Below are 9,697 nucleotides of genomic sequence, written 5' to 3'. Positions count from 1 at the left end.
AAAGAAATGAAAAAACAAACAAAAGATGTCATATTATACCTTGGAACAGGGACCTTAAGTGTAGCAAACGAGACAGTAACAAGATTAGTCACACATTTACTTAGAAGGAGCGAACCATTTTACTTGTCTGGTTCAACAGAGTGGTTGGTGTTTTCTTTTCTGAAAAGAAACTTGCAATTGCTACAGGTTCACAGGTGTAGGACATTCGTAGTCACTCTTTTTCATCTTCTGGTGTCTCAGGAGGCTTGGGCTTTATTTACCCTGGAGAGGTGAATCTAGCTATCTATTTCCTGTACCTAAATGGAGAAGGAATAGTTTTATAGATTTGGGTAAACTGTTACTGAGTGCATATATGTTTATGATCGTCATTGCTTCCTCTTGGATTGTTCCCTTTACAAGGATGTAGTGACTTTTTTGTCTCTCTTAGTCAGTCTTGGCTTGAAATCCACTTTGTCTGCAAATAAAATAGCTTCCCCTGCTTTTTTTCAGGTTGCTGTCACCTGGAGTATTGTTTTCCAACCTTTGGCATTCAGTCTATGAATTTTTTCTTGAATTAAACGTGCAGCATATTCTAGATCTTGCTTATTGAATCATTCTGCCTATCTGGTTTTTTTATTTTTTATTTTTTGGTTTTTCATTATACTTTATTTAAAACAAAACAAAACAATAAATTCTTAGCCTACAAGACTCTGATTTTTTTTTAATAATTTTTTTTTCCAGTACGAGGCATTGAATTCAGGACCTTAAGTTTGCTAGGCAGATGTGGCACAACTGAGCTAAATCCCAGCCCTATTAAAAATAAATTTAGCAGTTCTTCCTCCACCCCATTCCAAGATGTGCTGGTGGCACTCGTGGTGTTTCCTCCTATTCTTCACTCAGCTAATGACCAAAGACCATGTGACCCTTGCTCAGAGGGACCAAAACAAATGACACTGGAGATTAAAGGCTTACAGCTTGCCTCAGTGGTGAAACTGGCTCTGAGGAGGAGTTGATTCCAAAGCATTATTCTTGAAAAATTTGAATTACATTGTACTCTCAAGAGAACCTACAGAAGTGTTGCTAAGGAGGTCACATTCTCAAAAGCTCCCTGAAAGGAAGAAGAAGACTAGAGAGACCATTGGAATGCTCCAAGCATGAGAAAATGAAAAAGACAAGAAGCTTCAAAAACAAGACAGTTAAGGACAACAAAACACACACTGCTGTCAGTGACCAAGAATCTGAAAAAGATGATAGTTGGTGCGATGAGCCCACAACAAATGAGAGAGTTGCGGCTGAGAAGAAACAGTATGTATGCATTGAGTGTGGGAAAGCCTTCAGTCAGAGTGCCAACCTCACAGTGCATGAGCGAATCCACACCGAAGAGAAACCCTATAAGCACAAGGAGTGTGGGAAAGCCTTCAGTCATAGTTCCAACCTTGCGGTTCACTGGAGAATCTACACTGGGCTGAAGCCCTACATGTGTAGTGAATGTGGGAAATCCTTCAGCGGAAAGTCCCACCTCATCCGGCATCAGGGAATCCACAGTGGGGAGAAGATGTATGAATGTAAGGAGTGTGGGAAAGCCTTTAGCCAGAGTTCAAACCTCACTCAACATCAGAGAATGCACAAAGGAAGAAAGTTTACAAATGTAAGGCATGTGGGAAGACATGTGATTCTAATACAAAGATAATGGACCATCAGAGAATTCACACTGGGGAGAAGCCCTTTGAATGCGATGAGTGTGGAAAAGCTTTCATCTTAAGTAAGACCCTTCATGAACACCAGACTTCATCATAGAGAGAAACCTTACAAATGTAATGAGTGTGGGAAAGCCTTTACTTCTAATCGAAACTTCATTGATCACTGGAGAGTCCACACTGGAGAGAAACCTTATAAATGCAACGAATGTGGGAAAACTTTCAGACAGACTTCTCAAGTTACTCTATATTTGAGAATATAGATTGACTTCTATACACTAAGGAGAAACCCTATAAGTGTAGTGAATGTGGGAAAACCTATCATTACAGCTCACAGCTTATTCAGCATCAAAGAAAACATAATGAGGAGAAAGAAACCTCATAAATAATAAATATTGTTGGTAATAGGGCTAATTTAAAAAATAATAAATTTAATTTAATTGTATCCCTTTCCCCCCCTCAAGTCCCCTCCCCTCCCTCGGTACAAAAGCTTTGTTTCCATTTTTTCCTTCTATTTTCACTTTTTTCTTGTCCCTTCCTTCCTTTCTCCCTCCCTCCTCCCCTGTTTCTCTTCCCATTTGAACATTTTCTTCCCACTTCCCAACGTCCATTATACATCTCAGTCCTTATTTCCACTTTCAGTTTCTCAAACACTGGAGAAACAATGCAGTATTTAAATGTGTATGTCTGATTTATTTCACTTAAGAGTATGATCTCAAGGTCCATCCATGCAGCTATAAATGTCTGAAGCTCATCCTTCTTTATGGCAGAGTAGTACTCCATTGTATAAGAAAACCACATCTTCTTTATCCACTCATCAGTTGATGGCATTTGGGCTGTTTCCAAGATTTAGCTATTACAAACTGTGCCACTATAAACATGGGTGTGCATATATCGCTGTGGTATGATGCTTTTAATTCTTTCAGGAAGATACCAAGAAAAGCTATAGCTAGGCCAAATGGAACCTCTAGTTTTAGTGTTTTGAGAAATCTCCACACTGATTTCCACAGTGGTTGCACCAGTCTGCACTCCCACCAACAGGGAGAAGGGTTCCTTTTTCTTCACAGCCCCTCCAGCATTTGTTATTGGTTGATTTCTTGATAACAGCCATTCTTTCTGGAGTGAGATGGAATCACAGCATTGTTTTAATTTGCATTTCATGAATGACCAGTGATGTTGAAAATTTTTCCTTTTTTTTTTTTTTTGGTACCAGGGATCGAACTCCCAACCTTGCACTTGTGAGGCAGGCACAGCACCACTGAGCTAAATCCCTGGCCCTTCATATATTTATTTGCCATTTCTAATTCTTCATCTGAAAAGTGTCTTTTCATTTCAGATGCCTGGTTCTTCCTTTTGCCCTCTGCTTTCTGCCTGCCATGGGATGAACAGCTTTCCTCTGCCAGACCCTTCTGTGCCTTCCTGCCTTGGAGCCAGTCAACTATGGACTAAAAGTGTGAACCAAAATAAACCTGTCCACTTTTAACCTGTATCAAATATTATGTCCCAGAAATGAGGAAAATGACTAAGACACTAAGTTCTGAAGGTTTAGTAGGAGTTATTTAGTAGGGCCATTCCAAAGGGAATGGCCCTGGTACAAGGCAGAGCAAGTGCAAAGCCCCTGTGGCAGAAGGGACAAGGTGAGTATAAGCTAATAGGTGAGGGTTGATAAAGCTAGAACAGAGGACAAAGGGATGGGAAAAGGGAGCCATGGGACAGCCAGGGACCCATGTGGGTTCCTGTGAGCCATGTTGATGAGTTCTGTCTCCATTGCAAAGGCTCTAGACAGCCACTGAAGAGAAGCAATGATGGTTGACAGGTTGACATGTTCAGATTTAAATGTTCCTCCTGCCCTGGATGTTGCATGGAAAGAGGACCAGGAGGCATAGAAGGGCTGTGGAGACCAGTAAGGAGGACATCACCTTAGAGCCTGGCAGGAAAAGTAGCACTGCTGATGTCAAGATGTGAACAGATTAGAGAACTACTTAGGGAGTAATGTTTAACAGAACTTGGTAATGGCCTGGGACACAACAATATGCCAACTTCCTAGATGTCTCCACATTCCCTGTCCAGGATTCATGTTTGGAGTGAACCTGAGCCTGGTTTCTCATCTGGAACCATGGGCACCTAGCTCAGGCACTGTGATGCTCGATGACACTGGAAGAGCCAGAACCATTACTTACAGCACGAGGCTGCTCATTTACATTCTTCCACACATCCGGGGCACACAGGTCACCATTCCTCAGTATTCTGCCCAAGATAAGAGAGCTTAATCCCTGAGACACGGTGCAAGAAAAAGTGACCAGAGCCATAGGATCCTGCAGGGCAGGAAGACAAAGAAGCCACAGGCCTGCTTTCTTCGCCTGCCACAAGTCCAGCAGTGGTGTCAAGTGAGGAGAAGATTTACTCTAGCAGAGCTACACTGTCTTTAAATATCTTTTCTTTCTTTTTAAAAAAGTTTTTATAAAAGAAGGACATTTATTTTTTAAACTTTTCTAACCCAGCACTGGGGAGGCTGAGGCAGCAGGATTGCCACAAGTTCGAGGCCAGCCTGAGCTACATAGTAATTTCAAGGCCAGCCAGAATTATAGGGCAAGAAAAAAAAAACTTTTCTAAAATTTCTAAAACATTAAAAAATTCCCCATAATTCCAGGTGTGGTGGTTCACACCTGTAGTCCCAGCATTTAGGAGGCTGAGGCAGGAAGATCGCCACAAGTTCAAGGCTAGACTGCACTACATAGTGAGTTTAAGGCCAGCCTGAACTACATAGCGAGGCCCTGTCTCAAAAAACCAATAAATAGGCCTGGGGATTTAGCTCAGTGGCACGACGCCTGCCTCGCAAATACAAGGTCCTGAGTTCAATCCCCGGTACTGAAAAAAAATTAAATAAATAATTCCTCACAATCCCACCATACATCTTAATCCATTTCCTATTGCCACAACACAATACAAGAGTCTAGGTCACTTATAAAGTGGGAAGACTTATCAGGCTCATGATTCTGGTGGTTGAAAGTTATAAACACCATGGCCCTGGCATCCTGGCAAGGAAAAGGAACTGGCTATGTATAGGAGGGGCCAAGAACACCCTGGGTAAAGGGTGACCTCGCTTTACAACTTGTTCTTGTGAGAACTAATTCAGAGAGGCCAGCACTAATCCCTTCCATCCGACTCCACCTCTCTCTCCCTCTCCCTCTCCTTCTCCCCTGCTGTGCTCTCCAGTACTGGAGATTGAACCAAGGCCTTCACACCAATCTATATCCCCAGCTCTTTTATGAGACAGGATTTCAAAGTTGCTAAATTGCCCAGGCTGGGCTCAAACTTGCAATCCTCCTGCCTCAGCCTCCCAGAATGGTGGAATTACAGATGTGCACCACCACATGTGGCACTATATTTTAATACTGCAGTTTTTCAAAATTTGGACCATGACTCACAGTAAGAAATTTATTTAAAATTGTAATACAGGGGGCGGCTGAGGAGGATACAATAAAATTTATTTTAAAAAATAAATAAATAAAAATAAAATTGCAACACATACACATATGAAACTAAAGGGGATTTTTGGTACTGGGGATCGAACTCAGGACCTTGTGCTTGCAAGGCAGGTGGTGGAACCACTGAGCTAGATCTCCAGCCAGAAACTAAAATTTTTTATGAAGCAAATCTTGCCCTTACCCTGATATGCATTTTAAATTCCATTCCATTTTATTTTTTTAAATACTTGGGGCAAGTCATTCTATTGTTTTCTAGACTCATTTGCTCATGGATTTCATTCTTTTTTTGTTTTTAGACAGGGTCTCGCTATGTAGTTTAGGCTGGCCTTGAACTCGCAGCAAACCTCTTCCCTCAGCCTCCCCAGTGCTCAGATTATAGCCATGTGCCACTAAGCCTGGCTTCAATCTGTTCTAGTAAGAGTAATTTCATGATTTAGTCACTCAATCCTTGTTATTAGATAAATGAATTCCTACCCATTTGCCATTATAAACATTGTTCTGAATATTCTTTTTTTTTTTTTGGTACTGGGGATCCAACTCAGGACCTCCCATTTGCCAGGCAAATGCTGTGCCACTGAGCTACATCCCTGGCTGTTCTGAATATTCTTGTAACTATTCCTTTGTTAATATACTTGATTTCTTTCCCGTAAGAAAAATGTTTAGAGGTGTAACTACAGGGCCAAAGAATACACGAAACTAAGCTGGGCATGATGGTGCAACCAATCACTTGGGAGGCTGAGGCAGGAGGATTGCTGAGAGTTCAAGGCCAGTCTGGACTACATAGTAGGTGAGAGAAAGTTACAGCCTGTTTGTAAAAAAGTGACATCCATGACTCTGGCTGTATTCCATTCATTAGAAGCAAGAGACTAGATCCATCTACACATAAGGGGAGAGGACAGAAGGGCATGAATGCCAGGATGTGTGGCTCATTGGGAGACATTTAGGGTCTACCTACCTCAATGGTAAATTATGGGCACTCTGTGTGTGTGTGTGTGTGTGTGTGTGTGTGTGTGTGTGTGTGTGTGACTAGAGACTGAGTTTAAGGCCTTGGCATTGAGCTACAGTCTCAAGCCCTTTTTATTTATTTTGAGACAGGATCTCATTAGTTGTTAAATTGCCCAGGCTGGGTTTGAGCCTGTGATCCTCTTGCCTCAACTCCTCAGAGTGTTGGGATTACAGACGTCACCATCATGCCCACTTTAGGCACTTTTGACATTAGAAGAATTCTTCTAAAATACCCTGTAAGGGCTCTAGCTGTATCTGAGAGGGCCTATCTCCTTTAAATAAAAGTTAGAGTAGGGCTGGTGGTACATTCCTATAACCCCAGTACTCTGGGTGCCCGAGGCACGAAAATCATAAATTTGAGCCCATTTGGGCAATTTAGCCCACTTAGAGAGAACCTGTCTCGAACATAAATAAGTAAATAAATAAATAAATAAAATTTTAGTCTGGATTTTGTAAATAGCAGAGCAGCTACCTGCCTGCAATCTATTAAGTCAGCCCTTGACATCAAGGTTTGTAAAGATAAAAACAAATAAAAAGTAAGGGTAATAAAACCAAAGCAAAGGAAAATAAAAATAATAAGAAAAAAAATTTTTTTGTACCAGGCATCAAACTCAGGACCTCATGCTTACCAGGCAGGCGCTGGAACCACTGAGCTAAATCCCCAGCCCGCCCCTAGAATTTTTAAAAGGTAAAAACAGAATACAATTTTAAAGGGATGGGGATGTAGCTCATTGTGAAGGCCCTGGGTTCCATCCCCAGTACTATAACAAGTGAATAAATAAATAAACAAATAAAGCTGCCACCTGCCTGCCGTCTGCAGCCTGCACACCCAGATTTCAACAGACTTCACCAAAATGCCATCCCAAATGGAGCATGCCGTGGAAACCATGATGTTTACATTTCACAAATTTGCCAGGGACAAAGGCTACTTAAAGAAGGAGGACCTGGGAGTCCTCATGGAAAAGGAGTTCCCTGGGATTTTGGAAAATCTAAAAGATCCTCTGGCTATGGACAAGATCAGGAAGGATTTGGACCAGTACCAAGATGGCACAGTGGGCTTCCAGAGCTTCTTTTCACTAATCGCAGGCCTCACCACTGCGTGCAACGATTATTTTGTAGTACACATGAAGCAGAAGGGAAAGAAGTAGGCAGACTTGAACATTTACTCCTGCCCTGATGAGTTCTCCCAAAGGGCCACTTACGGAATCTGCCCCTCAGCTTCCCCTTGTATAAAGACTCAATGAGCAGATCAGGACCCTTAGAAAATGTGCAAATAACATCCAACTCTCATTGGATAAGCAGCGAAAGGAAAGTTAGTTAAATGCTGATAAGCTTTTGATTTTTATATTGTTTGCAGCCTCTTGCCCTCAATAAATAAAATCTTTTTTTTAGTTCTGGAAAAAAATAAATAAACAGATAAATGTTAAACTAATAACAGTGGCCTAATCATGAATAATATTCCATCTCTGGGCTGGGGATTTAGCTCAGTGGTTCTGCCACCTGCCTTGAAAGCTCAGGGACCATGCCTTGCCCATAATTCCTTATCAAAAATCCTTATTTCTGCATTATCAAAGATAGCTGGGCTTGATGGCATATCCTGTAATCCCAGCACTCCGAGAGGCTGAGACAGGAAGATCACAAATTCAAGCCCAGCTTGGGCAATTTATTGACTCAGCAAGACCCTATTGCAAAATAAAAAATAAAAAATGGGCTGAAGATGTAGCCCAGTGCAACGGTCCTGGGTTTAATCCCCCATACTGCAAAAAATAAACACATACCAGAAGAAGAAAGGATCCCATATTCCCACCGTTCACCACTTGGATGGCAGGCCTTATAGTCTCTTCTTTCAGGTGTAGTTTTCTTTTTAAAAGCAGCGGCAAAACAGTGTAGACAATATGGGGTTTTTCAGGGGGCGGTGTGGGGTGGGAGAATGAAACTATTTTAAAACCAAATCACTAAGCCCAAGTATATTGGCGCACACCTGTGATTCCAGCATTTGGGAGGCTGAGGCAAGAGGATCACTGTGAGTTCAGGGCCAGCATGGGTTACAAAGCAAAACCCTGTCTCAAAAAAAAAAAAAAGCAAGAAGGAAGAAAAAGAAAAAAAAACAAATCACTAGGAAAATATATCACTGCTTCAAGGCAGCCACCAGGCAGACTATATTATCATTTCAAGCAGTAGTGACTGGGTAAAAGGACAACAGGTCCTTATCCAAAAGGTAAGGGTCGGCCAGGGATTTAGCTCAGTGGTGCCGCCCCCCTGCCTCAAAAGCGCAGGGTCCCAACTTTGATACCCGGTACCAAAAAACAAAACAAAACAAAAAACAAAGGGTAAGATGTCCACCTGGGGCTGGAACACTGCACACTGCAAAGGGCCCAGGCAAAATCGGTGTTCAGTAACAGTGGGGACTGTCCCACCCCTTGCTCTAAAGCAGTTACAAATTGAGTACTTTCTGAGCTTCCTGTTGTCAGGGGATTATCCCAGTAAGGTGCTTTTAATTCAGGGGGCTGAGGAAGCATTACTAAGTGCAGGCTTTTATTTCACTCTATGCTGTAAAAACCAGATTCCTTCCAGTTCAGTACTTCTAGGCTCTGTTAACTCCCAGCAGTTCCTGTATCACTGTTCATTCCTGGATACCAGCATCTACATCACAATCCAAACCCTTTACCCTGCAGGGGAAAATGTGGCTGCCAGATTTTCCCTCCCACAAAAGCCCATGGGCCATCGAGGGAAGCTCTGCTTGCCATACTGTGTGTGGCACCAACTCTCATCTTTTCAAAATGGTCTCCAGGCTGAAAGACGCAGCGTGAAAATTTCAAGAAGTGCACATCCATCTTGATGGTTAGAAACAAATATTCGCAAGGAACCTTCCCAAGTGCTTATCTAAACTGCTCTCCCTCTCAACTCCACATCTTAAATCCACTTCATGTCTTGCATATTAAAAAAAAGGCAAAACAAAGATCTAATAACCCTTTTCCCCTTCTAAATTAGTATCTTGGATTTTGTTTTACAGCGCGCAGAAAGTGGTATGGCAATACTTCTGGTAAACAGGCTGGCTACAAACCTGTCCAGAGACTCCACCAGGTCACAGGTGGTTGGAGGATCCTGTCAGCCTCTTGGTATCTGTGCCTTGGAGGGCTCTGGATGACACCAGGGAGATCTCTACTGCCAGGATAAGGTTCTGGTATGGGAGGAATAGATGTAACTCCCAAACCAGCTAGATATCCGCAAAGAGTTAGTGTTCTCTAGAATGAATTCTACCTAGGAACAACGGAGGTTAAGAGCAGGAAAAATCTGGGGTGGGGATGCGGCTCAGTGGCGCCACACCTGCCTGTCCTGAGTTCAATCCCCAGTACTGGGGGCGGGGTAGGAAAACTTTATTGAGAAAAGATAGCTTCTGTCTAAGAGAGACAGAAGGAGGGCCAGAAAGTGGGTTGCCCGCTCACCCTACTTTTCAAAGGTGTTTTATATGATAAAGCCACGAGGTGAGGCGATGAGATATACAAAGTGGGACAAAACTATAAGACC

General features: G+C 42.4%; 1 pseudogene; it reads left to right on the top strand.

The window, feature by feature from the left end:
- Positions 1 to 1,108: 1,108 nt before the first annotated feature.
- Positions 1,109 to 2,061, top strand: LOC106010784 (uncharacterized; annotated as a pseudogene).
- Positions 2,062 to 9,697: the final 7,636 nt, after the last annotated feature.

Source organism: Heterocephalus glaber, unplaced genomic scaffold (genome assembly GCF_053883595.1).
Source record: "Heterocephalus glaber isolate CG9 unplaced genomic scaffold, H.glaber_assembly_v1.0 deba00000809, whole genome shotgun sequence".
In the NCBI taxonomy this organism is placed as follows: Eukaryota; Metazoa; Chordata; class Mammalia; order Rodentia; family Bathyergidae; genus Heterocephalus; species Heterocephalus glaber.
This window is presented reverse-complemented; position numbering and strand designations above follow the sequence as displayed.